The sequence below is a fragment of the Engystomops pustulosus genome, chromosome 9 (assembly GCF_040894005.1).
Source record: "Engystomops pustulosus chromosome 9, aEngPut4.maternal, whole genome shotgun sequence".
Taxonomy (NCBI): Eukaryota; Metazoa; Chordata; class Amphibia; order Anura; family Leptodactylidae; genus Engystomops; species Engystomops pustulosus.
In genome coordinates, this window is record NC_092419.1 from 45,453,408 (window position 1) to 45,474,680 (window position 21,273).

The 21,273-nt window shown below is 42.9% G+C and overlaps 1 long non-coding RNA gene across 1 annotated transcript in view; it reads right to left on the minus strand.

Annotated features, from left to right (window-relative positions):
* Window positions 1-2,707: 2,707 nt before the first annotated feature.
* Window positions 2,708-21,273, minus strand: part of LOC140077443 (uncharacterized) — a 41,136-nt gene continuing 22,570 nt past the window's right edge. Inside the window, exon 3 of the long non-coding RNA XR_011849788.1 lies at window positions 2,708-4,289. This is a non-coding gene — a long non-coding RNA (uncharacterized lncRNA). The remainder of the gene's footprint in view (window positions 4,290-21,273) is intronic.

A 21,273-nucleotide genomic window follows, 5' to 3' on the forward strand; every position in this document is an offset into this window, starting at 1 on the left:
GGGGGTTATAAAGATAACAAACAAGCTAAACTCACCCCTTTCCAGCACTCTGGTGTGACCATAGCATAGTTTGTAAATAGCTTTTGAGACTTTTCATCCAGAGGTCACGACTTCATGACTTATTTTGCACACAAGGTTCTTTGTCAGTTTCCGCTTTTCTACAATAAAAGGCGTTGTATAAAGCACTGTCAAAAGCAAGGGTTTAAAACTGTGGTGTAACAAGAGTCCTTTGGGCTTCGCGGCAATATTTATAATGGGGCCCCCCACGATTTACAATAGACCTGCTTCAACTAAAATATTTTTTTTTAAAAAGCTGCAGTTTGTTTTATTTTTTACATTATAATAGTCAAAACACGACAAAAAGGGAACCCTCAGAAAGTTATGGTAAATGGAAGGGCTTTTATTTACCATGAGTATTTGATTTACAGTATTCTCATCCATAGTAATGGAAGAGAATAACCAAAACCAAAAGCATAGATGTGTAATGTGTCAGGATACTGCTGACGGAGGAGGGCAGCTGTGAGGTCTTGGTGGTAGAAGAAGTGAGGGGTGATGATGAGGTCCTAGACCAGTGATGGCGAACCTTTTAGAGACTGAGTGCCCAAACTACAACAAAGACCCGCTTATTTATCGCAAAGTGCCAACACAGAAATTTCATTTATGATTTATACTCCCTTCTCTGTCACAGTTTTCATTGATACCAGCACCCCGAGGACACCAATAAAGCAGAAAATACTCCCAGGTACAGCTGTCACTTTAAAATAGCTCTGTGCACAGCAAGTCCTGGGCTGTCTGGGACTGCAGGAAGATACCTGGAGTCCTCTCTGGTGATGGCCTGAGTGCCCACAGAAAGGGCTCAGAGTGCCACCTGTGGCACCAGTGCCATAGGTTAGCCATCACTGTCCTAGACCCTACATGGGTGTAAGGCAGTGATAATTCAGGTGAAGAGGCCGCAGTCATGTAGCCCCATGTAGGCAACAGAACAAACAAAAGGGTACCAAGGTGCAGCTGTCCTCCCATAGCCACAGTGTCACTTTCTACTACCTGCCCCCAGGAATCCATTAAACAAAGGCCATCCCACAAAGGCCCTGTACCCCCAGTCCATAAAGTGAAGGGAGAGTCTTAATCTGATCACCTCATGTATGACCAGGCACCTGCCAAAGGAACAAGAGCGCCAGTAAATGAGACGCCAAAAAAGCCTGCAGACACCTGATGCTCCCGCTGCTGCTTTGGTTGGCTCACAGTGAAAATGGAGGATGTGACACCACCACCACTACGACGACTTTCACCATCACCAAGTCTGTCCAAACCATTCATTCAGCTTTCTATCCCCCAAAAAATTGAGAGATGAAGTTTAGATCATGTCACACACAAGCTCTGGCCCTGAGCAAGAACATTCTCAAATTCTTGGTCTTTGAAATGCTCCCATTCAGGCTGGTGGAGATAAACAGCTTTAACAGCCAAGAACTTATCTTATACGTCTTGAATCTAACACAAATTCAAAATTGTATTTCTAAGTGACAGAGATCTGGAGATATTCATGTTTAACCCCTTCCCGGCTTTTGACATAATGGTACTGCATGGGGGGGAGGTGTGTTACCGCATCATGCAGTACTATTACGTCATGCTTCTGGCACCGCCTCCAGAACGGAGCTGCGGGTGCCAGGTAGATGCACGACTGCGGCGTGCAAGGGTCTGAGATCAGCACTCCGCTGCACTTGCCAGCGTGTTTTTTATTAAAATGTAAAAAAATCGCACCTAAAGTTCAAAGCCCCAAAACATCTTACAAAAATTAGAGGTTGCATAAAAAACCATGGAGACATAAAGCGGACATTCGGTTAATGTTAGCTATCATTAGCTATCAAGTTTTTTTTGCTGTTATGACTAAATCATGAATTTTTTCAAATTTTCACCAAATATCTGTTTTTGTTGAATGTCACACAAAAAACTTGAAAATGTGCAAATACATTTACCAGGATGGGACAAGGGAAACAATGCCTCTTTTTGCCTTGAAAGGTAACACTCTTTACATCAAGCATGACTGTCATGAAGCCTAAGGACATGATGTGGGATTAAAACCAAACCAGTTTATCTATTCCAGAAGGAACAGACAGGGACAGCAATGTTTTTCATTAGGCTTCCTAAAAGGCATGCTTTATATTAAAGGGCCGGTCTTTCAAGGTAGCAAAAAGAAGCATTTGCAACATCCCCCACCGGGGCCTAGCCTTTTCTTGGGGCCTGGAGTCAGCCGGGGCCCACAAAACCTGAGTGGCTGGCGGTTGCGGCCTAGGCACGCTAGTGTCACGGTGCTTGGTATGGGGAACCGGAGGGTTTTCCTACAGCCTGGCAGGTCTCCAGCAGGGTGGTGTTGGCAAGAAATAATGAGGGAGAGGCTGCTATAGCGGTTCTCCCTGGGGCAACCCTTTGGGGTCTGAGGTATGAGTCCCTGTGTAATGGATAGGGTGCCCGTGATGGTGACAGCCGTAGTAGCAGGGACCAGACGGAGGCAGACGTTGAACAGAAATAACTTGCAGTTCTTTATTGGAACCGACAGGAACAGTAGCAACGTGCCTTAACAGAATGGTAGAATGCTGAAGATGTAGTTGGAGGGAGCCACAGGATGAAGATCATCAGCTTGGATGCAATGGGCAGGCTGGAAGATAGCTGTGTCCTGAAAGGATGCTTCAGCGTGTCCTGGGTTGCTTCAGATATCATCCTTGAAGGTAGGATGATGTCCCTTTCCTCTCTCTGACTAACTCACTACACTCAGGCAGGGAGATGGGCTCACCTGCTCTGGTCTGGTGTGCTGGCTGCACAGACTCATCTGAGTCTCTAATCTGATCTGTTCAGACTCCTTGGTCTGACTGCACTCTCTTCTTCTGAACTGGACTCTCTTCTGAGAGAGAACTCACTTTTAGAAGTTTCCTGACCAGGGGTTTTGTTACTCCCACTGGTCAGGTGGTGGCTACTCCTCCAATTACATCTCAGCTCACAGACATAATACATGAACAATTGTGATTGGCTGACACATATTACATCACATAAAACAATTAACTCCTGCCTTACCAGGCAGACTCTACCACTGCAGTGCTCACCTGTGTCATGTAGTGACATGCTGCGGGGCTGATCAGACCCTACACAGGCTGCAAGCTACATGATGGAACGTATTCGCAACGGCCTTTGCCTTGCATCGGCGAGGGTGTTGCACATTGTTTTCCTTGTTCTATTTTTATGTTTCCCTGAATCCCCTAGTAGAGCATCAATGTAAGGCAGCCTTATTTGGCAATGTTTCTGTAAGGAGAACTCTTACTCCCCAACCCAAACACAAAAAACAAACACACATTTCTGAATAAAGTTTTTATTTCACACCATACCTCCATTATTTATTCCTACGTTATGGGGTTCTTACTCAAATTCTTATGAGCCGTGAAAGGTTCTGTTTCTGCCCTGTTAATACAGTGGAGCACATATTACACCCATCTAAAAGTGATCTTTGTTATCTCATTAGCTTGGATTATGGATATATATGTTTTTTATTTGGGTTACCATGACATAAGGTAGTATATAATAATAAATCTGTAATATAATATATCAATGCAATTTTTTAACAAATATTTTAGATTTGGTAGAGAGTGAAATACGACATTACCTTTCTTCCCCTTGTTCCACCTACCCCCTCTGTGCTACAGGACCAGTAGGTTTTGTTTAGAGGAGGCCAGCATGGGGTATTTTTCTCCTGTAGCAGACCTGGAGCTGGTGGATGGGGCCTCTTTTCTGGACAGAGGAACCTGCCACAATAGCACATGCCAGTAGGCAAGCTGAGAGTTTCGTCCTCTAGTATTTCTGCACCACAGTTGTTGGGTGGTTTGAGTGGCCATAGGCCCCCTGTTAGCACAAAGCCCAGGTGGACACCCAAAGCTCCCTAATGAGGATGAGTGATTGATAGTGAAAAATCTCTTGTGTGGTTGGTCGTACTAGGCCTAAACATCCTGGTCATTAAAAGATTAACTAACTGACCCAATACACAAGAACACAGACAAAGGAATTGTTCACATAAGGGGCCTTTTGTATTAGTAATGGCTCAGTTGGTCTAAGCATAGCAGACATACTCCAATTTTTCAGCTATTTCTCCATATTTTCAGTGATGATAATTCCCCTGCCATATTACAGATGAATGTGAGCAGAAGAACAACTGCTAATGCTACATCTGTGCATCTGAAATCTCTGGAATTGCTTCTCTTCTGTATTCCAGGGCATCTGCTTTTAGTGTCTTGAGATTAATATAAATTCTGAAAAGACAATCTAATATTAGACATGTTTTCAGTGTCGACAGAACAAAGAGGCAATATAGTTTATTAGAGAACATTTCCTCAAAACCATAACAGATCTCTCCAATGACTTTTGTCAGGCCTAAAACAATAACAATTTTTGGCTTTAGATAAATGAAAACTAGTATAGCTGCCATATATACTGCCATAGAGTCAGCTGGAGAGGCAGTGTCAAACTGATATGGATAGAGTATAGGTCATGAGGAAGTACCAGGGGTGAACGTAAACTTTCTGCTGCCTGAGGCAAGCTATACGATGGCGCCCCCTTTGTCCCAAAACATCTAGTAATATATTATGTTATCTTTTTAGTAAGTGAGCTCTCCATGCAGTGTCTACACCTATGCTGACATCAGATGGGAAGAGACATTATTTTTAAGTGTCCGGTCCTGATGATGTCCCCATCTTGCTGCAAGCAACGCTGCCTGAGGCAAGAGGCTCAACTCGCCTCATGACTGGTGCAACCCTGGGAATTACCCAGTATAAAGTGTTTTAGTAGCCCAAGGAAGGATGACCAGCTACAGAAAGCTTACCTGACAGGGCCAGTACCAAAGAAGAACTACAAATGACTGAAAGAGTAAATGAGAGTAAAGGTTTGCTTCTCTATAGCCTTTAAATGTTCGGTATGTGGTTGCAGTTTGGTGTGGCAGAACCAATAAAGATCTATGAGCCTTAAAACATATATATTATATATTCTGACTGCATCATATAGCAATATAATGTCAATATAATGTCAGGAATAATTCAACAACACAATCCATACATTTCAGCTTTATAAGATAATTTACTGTATATTTTAGGTTTATGGTGTATATCATTCCCCTGATGTGCGCGCCAATCCCTACAATGTGAGCGGCGTTAGAGATGGTGGAGCGTGAGTGACAGCTCTCTCTGTAATCTGATTGATTGTCCGATAGGACTGAAGAATAATGAAGAAGGGGAAGGTAACCACGTATTGTTGTAGGATAAGTATAAAGCTTCTCAGCTGGGGATTGCAGCTGGGACTACACTGGTCTCAGAACAATAGGGCACAGAAGATTAAGGTTATTTCAGGACTAACAAAGAATATATTCAGTTTAGGTTTGACTTTGTATTGCCATTGTATGATGGAGTTTATTTTAAAGGAACCATTTCTGTTGTATATATGTGGCCTACAACGCATTTTACCTGTACAAAAAATATTCTCAATCCATTGGTTTCCTCTTTATTACAATTCTAAGATTTTAGGTCCACAATGTATAGAGGTCCTGCAACAGATGTTAATCCATATACAGGCAGTCCCCAGGTTACATACAAGATAGGGTCTGTAGGTTTGTTCTTAAGTTGAGTTTGTATGCAAGTCGGAACTGTATGTTTTATCATTGTAATCCCAGCCAAAACTTTTTTGGTCTCTGTGACAATTGCATTTTAAAAATGTTGGGTTGTCATAAGAATCAATATTAACACTAAAGCTTCATTACAGACACATTTGATAACTGTTATAGCTGATTATTGTAGCCTAGGACTAAAGTACAATAAATTATCAATATCCAGTGGTCCGTTTGTAACTAGGGGTCGTATGTAAGTCGAGTGTTCTTAAGTAGGGGACTGCCTGTATTGCAAAGGGTGAAATATTGTAAAATTATTACTGCAGCATAACTTGACATAGGTATAGCTATAGGGTTTGCAGTAGTCACAGTTGTGACCATAACCAGGGGTACCCAGAACACCTCTCACCACTCAGTCTATGCCGGTGTTCAATTCGGACAGAATAATATCAGCTCTGGATGAAATGCTCTGCTCTGCAGCTGGTAGTGATGGGAAGTCTGTCTCTTTATAGTGAGCTGGATCTTTAGGCTCCACTGACTATAAAGAGACGACTCTACGGGCGCCTATACGGTTCACTATGTAATAATATAGTTAATCGTTTTCAGGCAGCCAGCCACCCATCCCCACATCCCCATTTCATTACTAAGGGAAGCTGCTGCAGAACATTTAATTACTGTGGAGGGAGGTTGCATGGGCATTACATTACTGGGGGAGGCTGCTGGAAATTTCACTACTGAGGGGCTGCTGGGTATTACATTACAGGGGGAGGCTGCTCGGCATTTCATTTATGGGGGAGGCTGCTCGTCATTTCATTACTGACGGAGGCTGCTGAATATTACATTACTGGGGGAGGCTGCTGGGTATTACATTACTGGGGGAGGCTGCTCAGCATTTCATTACTGACGGAGGCTGCTGGGTATTACATTACTGGGGGAGGCTGCTGGGCATTTCATTACTGGGGGCGCTGCTCGGCATTTCATTACTGACGGAGGCTGCTGGGTATTACATTACTGGTGGAGGCTGCTGGGCATTTCATTACTGGGGGCGCTGCATGGGGAATTTCAGTACTAAAGGAAGCTGCTGCAGAGCATTTAATTACTGGGGAGGGAGGTTGCATGGGCATTTCACTACTAAGGGGCTGCTGGGTATTACATTACAGGCGGAGGCTGCTGGGCATTACATTACTGTGGGGATCCTGCTGGGAATTTCATAATTGGGGGGGGGGGGGACTTCTGAGCATTTCATTACTGGGGGAGGCTGCTGGGCATTACATTACTGGGGGGAGACTGCTAGGCATTACATTACCGGGGCAGGCTGCTGGGCATTACATTACCAGGGGAGGCAGCTGGGCATTACATTACTGGGGGGAGACTGCTGGGCATTACATTACCGGGGGAGGAAGCTGGGCATTACATTACTGGGGGAGGGTGCTGGGAATCACATTGCTCATTGAGGATTCTGGGCATTACATTACCGGGGCAGGCTGCTGGGCATTACATTAACAGGGGAGGCTGCTGGGCATTACATTACCGGGGGAGGCTGCTGGGCATTACATTACCGGGGGAGGCTACTGGGTATTACATTACTTGGGGAGGCTGCTGGGCATTTCATTAATAGGGGGCTGATGGGCATTACATTACTGAGAAGGCTGCTGTGGATCCTGGGCATAGTGCACGGTCATGTGCAAGGGGCCTTAGATTGGGCCGACCTTTTGAAACAGCTGATTTGTAGGTATAGTACCACTGCAAATCATATAATGATTATCTATTCTGAGGAGATTGATGCTTCTTCTTTGAGTATTATTAGTAAGGAATCACTACTGAACAGAATGGGGCAGATTTACAAACCTGTCCGGTTCACAGTTCAGATGATCATGCACTGTGCCGTGATTCACTAAGATCGTGCGCCCGATATCCTGCATGTGTCACTTCCCCGCTCAGTTCCGACCTTCACCTTCTTCTTCCTGATTATGTAAGTGCATTGTCTTGCAACACAAGCCGAATCCCACGCTCAGTCCAAATCAGTCGCATTGTCCAACAGCGCCCCCCGATGTCTTTTGCAGCTGCGCCAAAATGCGCCAATTGTGCAACACAATCCCAGCGCAGATCCCTGTTAAATACCTGCTAAAGCTGCGCAAATGCCGGAAAACGGCGAACAGTCTGAAGAAAGTGCGCTCCAGGACCCTTAGTAAATAACCGCCAATGTATAATATTACTAATATTATCTTTTAGGCTATGTTTAGTGCATTGTAAATCATAGAAATGTACAAATAAATCAGTAAAGCAGCAATGTAATGTGCTGTCCCTGTAGTGCCATCTGGTGGAAAGAAACTTGCAATCCTAGTGCATCATTTTATTTCAATTCTTTTTATTCTTATGTAACACATATATTATATCTTATAAAAGTAAATTCCATAAAACATACGTAGACAGAGATTTTTAGGTGCAGATAGTGCAGATGTGCTTAGTAACATTAGTTTACATTTATTTGTAAAACATTGAAATTGGTGAAAAAAAACACAGAAAAATTATTACGGAAAGGGGGACACTTTTCTTTCATAGATATGCAAAACAGTGACCAAATCTATACCCTATGTGTTAGGCTTTAACCCCTTAACGCTCTGCGCCGTAGCTCTACGGCGCAGAGGTATAGGGAATGTATGAAGAGGCCTCACGGGCTGAGTCCTCTTCATACAAAGGTGGGGTTTTTTGCATATTGCAGCAAACCCCCACCGCTAATAACCGCAGTCGGTGCTTGCACCGATCGCGCCTATTAACCCCTCCATTGCCGCCGGCAAAGTCGCAGGCGGCATTCAAAAGACGGCGGCGCCCGGGCGCCGCCATATTTGTTACGATCGCCGCGCCCCCGAACATCATCGGGGGGCGGCGATCGGTTGCCATGGTAGCCTTGGGTTTTCGTTTGACCCGAGGATACATGGCTTCTGCATATCCATTACAATGAGCCTGTGGCTCATTGTAATGTATAGTGTGCAGAACTGCGATACAGAAGTATGGCAGTATATGGTAGGAACGATCTGACCATCTAGGGTTAATGTACCCTCCATGGTCTAAAAAATAGTGAAAAAAAAAAGAAAAAAAAAGTTTAAAAAATAAAAAAAATTAATAAAATATTAAAAGTTCAAATCACCCCCCTTTCCCTAGAACGGATATAAAACATAATAAACAGTAAAAACCACAAACATATTAGGTATCGCCGCATCCCAAAATGCCCGATCTATCAAAATATAAAAGCGGTTACGGCTGGCGGTGACCTCCGAGGCGGGAAATGGCGCCCAAATGTCCGAAATGCGACTTTTTACACCTTTTTACATCACATAAAAAATGAAATAAAAAATGATCAAAATGTCGCACAGACCTCAAAATGGTAGCAATGAAAACGTTGCATTATTTCGCAAAAAATGGCACCTAAAACAGCTCCGTGCGGCAAAGTATGAAAACGTTATTAGCGTCAGAAGATGGCAAAACATTTTTCTTCTTTTTTGTACACATTCGTTTAATTTTTGAAAATGTATTAAAACACAATAAAACCTATATAAATTTGGTATCACCGCGATCGCACCGAACCAAAGAATAACGTAGGCGTGTTATTTTGAGTGCACAGTCAAAGTCGAAAAAACTGAGCCCACAAGAACGTGACGTTTTTTTTTTCAGTTTTTCCACATTTGGAATTTTTTTTCAGCTTTGCAGTACACGGCATGTTAAAATAAATAACATTACGGGAAAGTAAAATTTGTTACGCACAAAAAAAGCCTTCACACAGGTCTGTACACATAAAAATGAAAAAGTTATGGATTTTTGAAGTTGGAGGGCGAGAAATGAGCGGAAAAACCCTGCGTCCTTAAGGGGTTAAAGATGTTGTCTCATGAACATTTGTCATTTGCCCTATGAATTGGGTCCATATATGAAATATACCTTAGAAAACAAGCTTTATCTATGTCAGTCAGAATCTACTGTATCTAGTGTAAAAGTGATACAAAGTAATGCAAATGCACTGTACAGTGATGTATTGGAAGGGCAAAACAAAGGATAGTCAGGAACCCAAATGATCCAAAGAATCCAGATGTTGTAGAGGTTGTGATGGGTAGTGATTGTCCAGCAAGGTGAATGTTTCTTCAGGTTTGGAGTATAGGACGTGTAGGTGGGGACCCTGAGCAGGGGATGTATGTAGTTTGAATCGCTACCAGACAATCCGATGAAAGATTTGGCACAGGTAAAAAAAAAAAAAAGCTTTTACATAGTTTGCTATTATTAAGACTTATTCAAGGTAAAACTTGAAGGTATATGGCAGGACACTGTGTGTAATGTCTGCAGAGTAAAGTTGTGATCATTGTGACTCAATGACTGGGTAGATTGTGCACCAGACATGATCCTCATTCCCTGGCACATGTTGGACCCAAGGTTCCAGCCTCTCCAACCTCTCCAGCCGGCTGAATCTAGGGCAGAATCTGCCTGTTGTAGAATTCTACTATAGCCTGCACAACCTATAGCTATCGCTCCAGACAGGGGTGTCCCTGGCCGGGGCACCAGAAAACTAACAAGCAAGACATGAAAAGTTCCTCCCAATATCTCCATGTACATAAGATATGAAAAATCTAAGTAAATGTCACTACCACCTTATGCATACACTAACCATAACTACCCCCTTGTCCTCCACACAAGCAGTTTGCACCTGCATTTATGTGCAAATGATGCCAAAATACAGGTACAGGAAGATTAATTCACCCTGTCCAATGAATGTAGCGGCAGCACACATGTCTGTCCTGCCCCTCCATTACAATGTACCCACATTCTAGTGATCTAGAAAGATGTAAATTAATATACAAAAGTATTCGGCCCCCTTGAACTTTTCTACCTTTTGCCACATTTCAGGCTTTAAACATAAATATATAAAATAGCCCCCTTTAATGTTATGTCCCCTGCAGAGGACTAGTGCTGACAGCTCGCGCTGTCTCCTCTGTCTCTGCAGCCGATGTGTCTCTTGGACCGGGACAATGCAGAGCAGAGCGTGACATAAAAATTGTATAGCCAATAAAAAGTGACAATGCATAATCTGCTCTGAATGGCGCAGCTTCCCCCTCAATGCCCTGGCGTGTACCCATACAGCATGTTACCACCACATATGGGGTATTGTTATACGCGGGAGGGATTGGGTATCAAATTTTGTGGAGCGTTTTGGTATTTTATCCACTGAGAATTTGTACATTTTCTGAAAAACACATTAATTTAGCCAAAAAAATTTTACTTTCAAAATTGCATTCGATTTTGTTTTAACCCCTGTAAAACAATTAAAGGGTTAACAAACTTCATAAAAAGTTGTTTTACGTACATTGAGGGGTGTAGTTTCTATAATGGGGTAATTCATGGGGTTTTACTTTTATTTAGGCCTCTCAAAGTGACTTGAAACCTGAGCAGGTCCCTCAATAGCAGGATTTTGCGGCTTTTATGAAAATTCAAAAAACCGCACCTGACGTTCAAAGCCCCATAACATTTTACAAATATAAGAGTATGCATGAAAAACCACAGAGTCATGAAGTAGACATTCGGGGAATGTTAGTTATTAAGTATTTTTGCGGTTATGACTTTGTATGGAAAAAGTAGAACATTTTGAAATTTGAAAATCAAGAATTTTTCCAAAAATTCACCAAATATCTGATTTTCTCATAAATAAATGCAAAACATACCACCAAAATTTTTTCAACTAACATGAAGTACAAAGTGTCACGAGAAAACAATTTTAAAATCACTGGGATATGTTAAAGCGTTCCAAAGTTATAACCACTTATAGTGACACAGGGCAGATTTGAAAAAATGGGCTGGGTCAGGAAGGTGAAAAGTGGCTTCGGCATTAAGGGGTTAAAATAGGGTCCATGAAAAAAATCCTTCCTTTGCACCTGCCCTGGACCAGGTGCAGATTTGCACCTGAAAAGTCACAAAAATAAGCAAAAAAAGTGATACATACTGTAAGTGAAAAGTCGTACGGAATATCTGGAAAACAAAGACACATAAGGGGCACTGCACAGGGTGCAGACCAAGGTGTACAGTAAAAAACGAAAAAAGAGACAATTTGACTAGCAGAAATAATGATACAAACCCCCAATGACGCTCTCAGCTTTGCTAACACATTTATAACTGTTAAGGAGATCGCACAGGTTTCGGACGCCATCTTGACTATTGTCCGCCATCTTAGATACAGCGGCCATGTTCCCTGACCATTGTCAAGTTAATGTCATCATTCAAACTTCATTTTATGAAACATGTTTGCTCGCCTGTCAGCTAATACCTTTTGACATTTAATGAGAAGCCTGTCTGTCCTTGATTATATTGTGATTCTGCAGCCACTTATCTTATTCTTCTCAGCAAATTAGTATACACAATATCTGTGTACAAGGTCTCTGAGAACTGAGCACAATTAATTAATTGTTTTTCCCAGAATGTGCTGATGACCAATAGTTTGGAGTATACTATTCACACCCCTTTGATGATTCTTCTGTCTGTTATATATTATGCATTTTGATGATTAAAGGGAAGATTTTTACATACACTAAGAGAGATTGACATGTCTTAGTTTGTGCTGAAGTTCCTGGTACCAGGACAACCATGGGTTAATTAGGACTCACCTTACAAAAGTCAAGAGGGCTGTTGGGGCCCTGCATAAATATCCCTAACAATATGCCTCCCTCCCGGATACAGATCTTACCTGTCTGTAGCTAGTAAAGTAAGTCTCTGCATGCTGTTTGCCTGCAGGAAGTGACTGTGGCTGAGCTGGTTTTTTAATGGGGTGTGGAGGGGCTGGAGGCAGCGCTGTAGCTGTGCAGACAAGAGAAGCTATTCATGAGAAGAATCCAACCATAATCAGAAGATTTACGTTCAGATCCAGGGGTAACCGAAACTGTATACACCAGGACTGATAGAGACAGGTTGGAATTATATCAGTTCAATGCTGTATTTTTGTTAATAACAGTGAATCAGAGGATGTGTTATTTGTTTATCCTGAGTATATTTCAGGATAGCCCTTTAAGTATCCAGTAAATATGCCCATAAATCTCTATCGAAGGAATACCCCTTCAACCCTCCTGACCCTCACATACATATCATAGGGATTAATTTATCTACTCGGCCGTTCCACTTTACAATCTATTTGGAGAGATAAAAAGAGAATAAAGTGCTAGTAATTATAAGCTACATTGTTACAAGGAGCCAAGCTTATGTATCTTCAGTTTTCTCAGTTTCCTAACACTAATAATATCACATTGTATGACAACATTGTTTAATTGCTATGGATCGTTAGCACAGTACAACACTTCTACTCAGCCTTTTTACAAAACAGAATAATTATTCAGCAACTTTAAATAATTTTTTCCTTGATACTTACTCAACATACCACAAGGTGGCAGCACCAGCAAGGGAACAGCAATATTAACCCCTTAACGCTCTGCGCCGTAGCTCTACGGCGCAGAGGTATAAGGGATGTATGAAGAGGGCTCACGGGCTGAGTCCTCTTCATACAGAGGTGGGGGTTTTTGCATATTGCACAAAACCCCCACCGCTAATAACCGCGGTCGGTGCTTGCACCGATCGCGGCTATTAACCCCTTCAACGCCGCGGGCAAAGTCGCCGGCGGCGTTTAAAAGACGGCGGCGCGTGGGCGCCGCCATCTTTTTTCCAATCGCCACGCCCCCGAACGTCATCGGGGGGCGGCGATCGGTTGCCATGGTAGCCTCGTGTCTTCTTTTGACACGAGGCTATCTGGCAGCTGCAGATTCGTTACAATGAGCCAGTGGCTCATTGTAATGAATGTGCTGCAAAAATGCCATATATTGCAATACAGAAGTATTGCAGTATATGGTAGCAGCGATCTGACCATCTAGGGTTAATGTACCCTAGATGGTCTAAAAGATAGTGAAAAAAAAAATAAAAAAAAAAAGTTTAAAAAATAAAAAAAATTAATAAAATATTAAAAGTTCAAATCACCCCCCTTTCCCTAGAACGGATATAAAACATAATAAACAGTAAAAATCACAAACATATTAGGTATCACCGCGTCCCAAAATGCCCGATCTATCAAAATATAAAAACGGTTACAGGCGGCGGTGACCTCCGAGGCGGGAAATGGCGCCCAAATGTCCGAAATGCGACTTTTACACCTTTTTACATAACATAAAAAATGAAATAAAAAATGATCAAAATGTCGCACAGACCTCAAAATGGTAGCAATGAAAACGTCGCCTCATTTCGCAAAAAATGACCCCTCACACATCTCTGTGCGCCAAAGTATGAAAAAGTTATTAGCGTCAGAAGATGGCAAAAATTTTTTTTTCTTTTTTGTACACATTCGTTTAATTTTTGAAAATGTATTAAAACACAATAAAACCTATATAAATTTGGTATCACCGCGATCGCACCGAACCAAAGAATAAAGTAGGCATATTATTTGGAGCGAAGAGTGAAAGTCGTAAAAACTGAGCCCACAAGAACGTGACGCACGTGTGGTTTTTTTTCAATTTTTCCACATTTGGAATTTTTTTTCAGCTTCGCAGTACACGGCATGTTAAAATAAATAACATTACGGGAAAGTAAAATTTGTTACGCACAAAATAAGCCCTCACACAGGTCTGTACACGGAAAAATGGAAAAGTTATGGATTTTTGAAGTTGGAGAGCGAGAAATGAGCCGGAAAACCCTCCGTCCTTAAGGGGTTAAATCTGCTGTCTGTGTACATTTTAGGTCCATTTTATGCAGCAAGGAGGTGACGGCCTCTCTGATCAATAATAATCAGAATAAAATGTAACTAATTACCATAACCACACTTTCCTCCAAATTTAGGGTTTTAGTCAAAGCCACCGGATTTCTAACAATGGAGGTGGTTTATGTTTTATCAGTTTTTTCTGTAAAATTTTTCATTGAGAAAAATAGGACAACAAACAAAATTTGCCAAAAACCATTTCAGGCCACAAAGTGTAAATTATAACTGCAGTAAAGACACGCAGAGCTTAAAGGAGTTATCACCATTTGGAAAACATATAGTCCTAGGGACTAAAGGCTGGGAAAAAAAATTGAGTAACTAATTATTTAGGTTAGTAGAGAAAAGTTACTTTTGTGTGAGATGAAACTTAGATACTGGAGTGTCACTTGAAATGACAAGTCGAACTCTATAGCTAGAAAATAAAGAAGAAAATCTCTTTCAAATGGAATCAGGATTGTGGTTCTGTGAGCTATAAAGCCAATCAAAGAGCTGAAAATAAGGATCCAATTCCCATTACTTTAACGCTCTGTATGTTTGGGTCTGTAGTTTACAGAACCTCAATCCTGATGCGATCTGAAAGATGAGACAAAGATATGGGATAAGACATGAAGTGATGTCCACCTCCATGTGTCAATATACATCCCTATGCTGAGGCATTGGAAGGTGTTATTGGGTTCCTGGCTGTGACTGTAACTTTTTAAAGGTAACATGTAATCTAGACATAAATTCCCTTTTTAAAGGTCGGTATCGGAAATAAAGTATTAGTTTTTACATCGTCATTATTTATCTTTAGTACAAGTGAGCATTTTTCCATATCTCCCCTAGACTGAAGATTCTCTCATTGACTCTTTAAATGCCAGGTTATAACCTAGTGGGGCAGATTTACTTATCCGGTCCCGTCGCTATACCGCGTAGCGTTGTCTGACGAGGATTCGGGTCCGGCGCAATTCACTAAGATCGTGCGTCCGAGTTCCTGCATGTGTCGCTTCTGCTCCGAGGTCCGCCGGAGTTTACCTTCTTCTTCCTGGTGCATGTAAGTGCTTGATCTTGCGATACAATCCCTTTTTTAAATTCTGCGGTTTGTCTGAATCCGTCGGGTTTTCCGATGGCCACGCCCCCCGATTTCTGTCGCATGCCGCCGCTGCCAATGCACCACAATCCAATTGCATGCGCCAAGAAACCCGGGAGCCAATTCGGCGCAAAACGGAAATAATTGCAAAACCCGCCAAATGTGCGGCATTCGGACCCTTAGTAAATGTGCTTCTATAGTATAGTGTTATCAATCAGTTATAAATCTATCTCTGCTGTTTAAGCTTTTCTGAAATATTTTTCTGAGCTCTTGATGGATATAGGCACTGAAAGAGTTATTCATAACATACAACTGATTGCCTCTAAAAGGGGAAATGGTTGCTAGGCGATGTGAGAGCATCGTTATATCGGTGACCCTACATAATATCCCGCCTTCTCCAGTGTTGTATTATCATCACACATTATAGGCAGGTCTTAGAAATGTACATAAAATTACACCTGCACAAACAAGTATATGTTGTCTGATGAGTGTATGTATATATATATATATATATATATATATATATATATACACTCACCGGCCACTTTATTAGGTACACCTGTCCAACTGCTCGTTAACACTTAATTTCTAATCAGCCAATCACATGGCGGCAACTCAGTGCATTTAGGCATGTAGACATGGTCAAGACAATCTCCTGCAGTTCAAACCGAGCATCAGTATGGGGAAGAAAGGTGATTTGAGTGCCTTTGGACGTGGCATGGTTGTTGGTGCCAGAAGGGCTGGTCTGAGTATTTCAGAAACTGCTGATCTACTGGGATATTCACGCACAACCATCTCTAGGGTTTACAGAGAATGGTCCGAAAAAGAAAAAACATCCAGTGAGCGGCAGGTCTGTGGGCGGAAATGCCCTGTTGATGCCAGAGGTCAGAGGAGAATGGGCAGACTGGTTCGAGCTGATAGAAAGGCAACAGTGACTCAAATCGCCACCCGTTACAACCAAGGTAGGCAGAAGAGCATCTCTGAACGCACAGTGCGCCATGTCATAAAGCTGGAATTATCTCAGACTGGTTTCTTGAACATGACAATGAGTTCACTGTACTCAAATGGTCTCCACAGTCACCAGATCTCAATCCAATAGAGCATCTTTGGGATGTGGTGGAACGGGAGATTCGCATCATGGATGTGCAGCCGACAAATCTGTGGCAACTGTGTGATGCCATCATGTCAATATGGACCAAAATCTCTGACGAATGCTTCCAGCACCTTGTTGAATCTATGCCATGAAGAATTGAGGCAGTTCTGAAGGCAAAAGGGGGTCCAACCCATTACTAGCATGGTGTATCTAATAAAGTGGCCGGTGAGTGTATATATATATATATATATATATATATATATATATATATATATATATATATATATAATACTAGCTGTAGATCCCTGTGTTGCACGGGATAGTAAATGACTGCTCTTATATATAACAAAATAGAATTGGTTAAATATATATATATATGCATCTATCTCTCCCTGTCTGTCACTCACTTACTCTTCCTGTCTGTCTCTTAGTTACTCTCCCTGTCTAGCGCTCAATCACACTCACTGGCTGTCAATCTGTCACTCACTCACTATCCCTGCCTGTCTATCTGTCTTTCTTTCACTTACTCTTCCTGTCTGTCTCTCAGTTACTCTCCCTGTCTGTCTGTCTCTCACTCACACTCACTGGCTGTCTCTCTATCTCTCACTCACTCACTCACTCACTATCCCTGCCTGTTTCTCTGTCTTTCACTAACTTACTCTTTCTGTTTGTCGCTTAGTTACCCTCCTGGTCTGTCTCACACTCACTGGCTGTCTCTCTGTCACTCACTCTCCCTGCCCGTCTCTCTGTCTTTCACTCACTCTTTCTGTCTGTCGCCTGGTTACTTTCCCTGTCTGTCTCTCTGTGACTCATACTCCCTGTCTATCTTATTATAACTCAATCTCCCTGTCTGTCTCTCACTCACACTCACTTGCTCTCTCTCTGTCACTCACTCACTCACTCTCCCTGCCTGTCTCTCTGTCTTTCACTCACTTACTCTTCCTGTCTGTCTCTCACTCACTCTCCCTGCCTGTCTCTCTGTCACTCACTCTCCCTGCCTGTCTTTCTGTCTCTATCCATCTTACCATACACATAAGCTGCTTATACTCATTGCCTATAGCAGTGGTGGTGAATATGCTGTTACAGCCTGTCATATTGCTCATGTTGTTATTGGTCTTGTATTGTACATTCAGTCTGCAATGATATGTTCATACTCATGTTTTGCATGCTGCCACCTAGTGGTCAAAGTTTTTATTGTTTATTAATTTGCTTGCTGTATCTTTAAGCTAGCTATCCCATCATGTACTGTTGCCCAGTTTCTCCTCCTCTTTCTGTGACATCACTTCCTCCTTTTTCATGCTGTCCTCCATTTGTGACTGTAGCAGACATGTTCATCCTCACTGTGCAGTAGCAATGTGTTTTGACCGCATGGCATGTCATTTCTAAGGTAAAGGCATTAAACTGAACCTAAAGCACATCCATTGCGTCCTCCCTTCATGCAAATGGCAACGCTGTGGAATGAATGTCAGTGAGTTCTACTATCTACCATCCAGTTTATACGGAGACTGCACTCACAACCTATCAGGGTCTTCTCCAGCGTATATCTGTGGCAGAATAGTCAAAACAGCTGAATCTGCAGTTCCTGCAAGATCCACACATAGTCTGCAAGCAAGCATAGAGCTGTCCACCATCTTAGCAGCACGTGGCTTCCTCACCATTGTGAACAAGCTGCAACCCCATCTTAAAGAGACAGTAACACATTGACAAGGATTAACATGTCCACAAAAAGCTCTATAAAATCCTCTGTCACTGCACCTAGCAAAGTGCACCCTGTTACCCGACCCACAGATGTGCAAGATACAGAGCTCGTGTTCCAGGAAGAACAAATTGTACGATCTAAACGTGTTACCAAACCCACACAAAAGATCAGAGAGAACTTTGAAGTAATTAAGGAAGAGTTCTGTGATAATCTTGATGATTTATGGCAAAGAATTGAACACTGTGTAGCAGCCATCTCACGCTATGACAGTGACGCAGCCAAATTAGGCACAACATTAAATCGCTTATCTACCACCTATGATCGCTACCAGCGACTGTCTGCAAAGTACATCACATTCCTGAGTAATACTGAATTTGATGATGCCACAGCAGAGATAGCCAAGAGAGAGACTTTACTTCCTACACAGGATACCATAGTGAAAGATGCCAAAAATAAGGCAGAACTTTGCATTGCACACTTGCAAGAAGTAAGATCTCACAGGTCCACTTCAACCAAACATACACTATAATCTTCCAGAACCTCCCGCTCCAGTAGGTCTGCATTACACGACAAGCTTATAGAAATCCGTGCTGATGCAGAGGAAGCTAGTGTGAGAAGTTCATTTGCCAAGAAAGAAGCAGAAATGGTGAAAAGACAAGCGGAGGCAGAAGCCCAACTGAAAATTCTCCAAATGGAAAAGGAGGAAGCAGTCGCCTTAGCCAAGCTAAAGGTTCTTGAGCAAGCATTAGTCCAAGTTACTGACCATGACTGCTCCATCCCTGCAGAAGTGGAACACCCAGATGACCGCATCGCCAACTATGTGCTAAAACAATCATCTCCAGCACAATTTCAAACCTACCACACGGCCATGCCTGTAAAGTATCAGATGACGCCAGCTACCCAGAACAAGGTAATTTCTAGCATCACGCGAGTGGATCATCCTGAGACTGAAGCGCCGCTTAACCCTTATGCTACCTCATTTCATCCTGATTCATCTCAGCCCCATATGGCAGAGAATCTACATGCCCCAGGGATATGGCAAGGTAACCTGGTGACACAAGGTGGGAGATCAGATATGTCGGACTTTGCCAGATATATGATGCGCAGAGAACTGATAAACATTAGTCTCTCAAAATTTGACGACCATGCTGAAAACTATAGAGCCTGGAAATCCACCTTTGAAGCAGTAATCAATGATCTTAACCTCACTGCCAAGGAAGAGCTTGACTTGCTAGTTAAGTGGCTAGGCCCGGATTCTGCAGAACGTGTAAAGACATTGAGAGCAGTTCATGTGGGCCACTCACAGGAAGGTCTTGCTGCAGCATGGGAAAGACTTGAGCAAACTTATGGCAGTTCTGAAGCCATAGAAAGTGCCTTATTTAAGAGACTTCATATCTTCCCAAAGATCACCAACAAGGACAACCGCAAGCTTCAAGACCTAAGCGACCTATTAAAGGAATTGGAGTTAGCAAAAACAGATCCACGTCTGTCAGGACTGAGTTACCTTGATACAGCTCATGGTGTTAACCCAATAGTGTCCAAGCTACCATATGGCATGCAAGAAAAATGGGCAGATCTGGGATCCAGGTACAAAAGAGAACACAATGGGGCACATTTACTTACCCGGCCCATTCGCGATCCAGCGGCGCGTTCTCTGCACAGGATTCGGGTCCGGCTGGGATTTAAGATGGTAGTTCCTCCGCCGTCCACCAGGTGGCGCTGCAGCGCCGAAAATAATCTTAACGCCCCGGAATGCACCATCCCATAGAAGGTGAAGGTGAGCGCTCCCCAAGCGACACATTTTCGGTTTTTAAATGCGGTGGTTTTTCCGAATACGTCGGGTTTTCGTTCGGCCACGCCCCCCGATTTCTGTCGCGCGCATGCCGGCCCCGATGCGCCACAATCCGATCGCGTGCGCCAAAAACCCGGGGCAATTCATGTACAAGCGGCGCAAATCGGAAATATTCGGGTAACACGTCGGGAAAACGCGAATCGGGCCCTTAGTAAATGACCCCCAATGTGTATTTTCCACCCTTCTCCTACTTTTCCAGATTCATCAGCGACCAAGCTCGGAAGAAGAATGATCCCAGCTTTGACTTCACAGAATCTACTCCACCAGCTTCATCATCATGCTCAAGGTATGAAAACCAAACAAGCGAACGTAGAGACTTAAGAGGAACAGTGTCTGTTAGGAAGACAGACGTACCATTGACTGCATCCTACAACACTAGACATGACACTCCTGTCCATAAAGACAAAGACCCTAACCGTATGTGCCCCATACACAAAAGACCTCATCCACTGAAAGAATGTCGTGGGCTTAGGTCAAAGACTTTGCAAGAACGCAGAGACATGCTCAAGGAACTAGGAGTATGTTACAAGTGTTGTGCTTCTTCAAACCATTTCGCTAAAGACTGTAAGGCTGTCATCAAGTGTACTGAATGCGGTAGTGACAAACATGTTGTAGCCATGCATTCTTCCCCTTCTCCTGACAACCCACAAATTCAAGCAGCATCTAAGGCCCTCACAGTGCATGGCGGGGAGCCACCAACTCAAGTTTCAGCTACCACCACTGTCTCCTCCTCCTGCATGGAAGTATGTGGCAAGGAAAATGGTTCCAAGTGCTGTGCCAAAGTGTGTCTGGTGAGTGTCTACCCAGAAGGGCAACCTGAAAGCGCCATCAGGATGTATGCCATAATAGACGAACAAAGCAACAGGTCTCTAGCAAAACCCAAGTTCTTTGAGATCTTCAGTATAAAGGGAGAAGCAATTCCATACACCCTTAATACTTGTTCTGGACGCGTAGAGACCCTTGGCAGAAGAGCCACTGGATACATTATTTCTCCAATTAACAGGAATATCCACATATCCCTACCAACGTTAATTGAATGTGACCAGATACCTGATGACAGAGAGGAAATTCCTACTCCTGAAGCTGCTTATCATCATTCCCACTTGAGACACCTGGCTAAAGAGATCCATCCTATGGACTTGAATGCTGACATCCTTCTTTTGC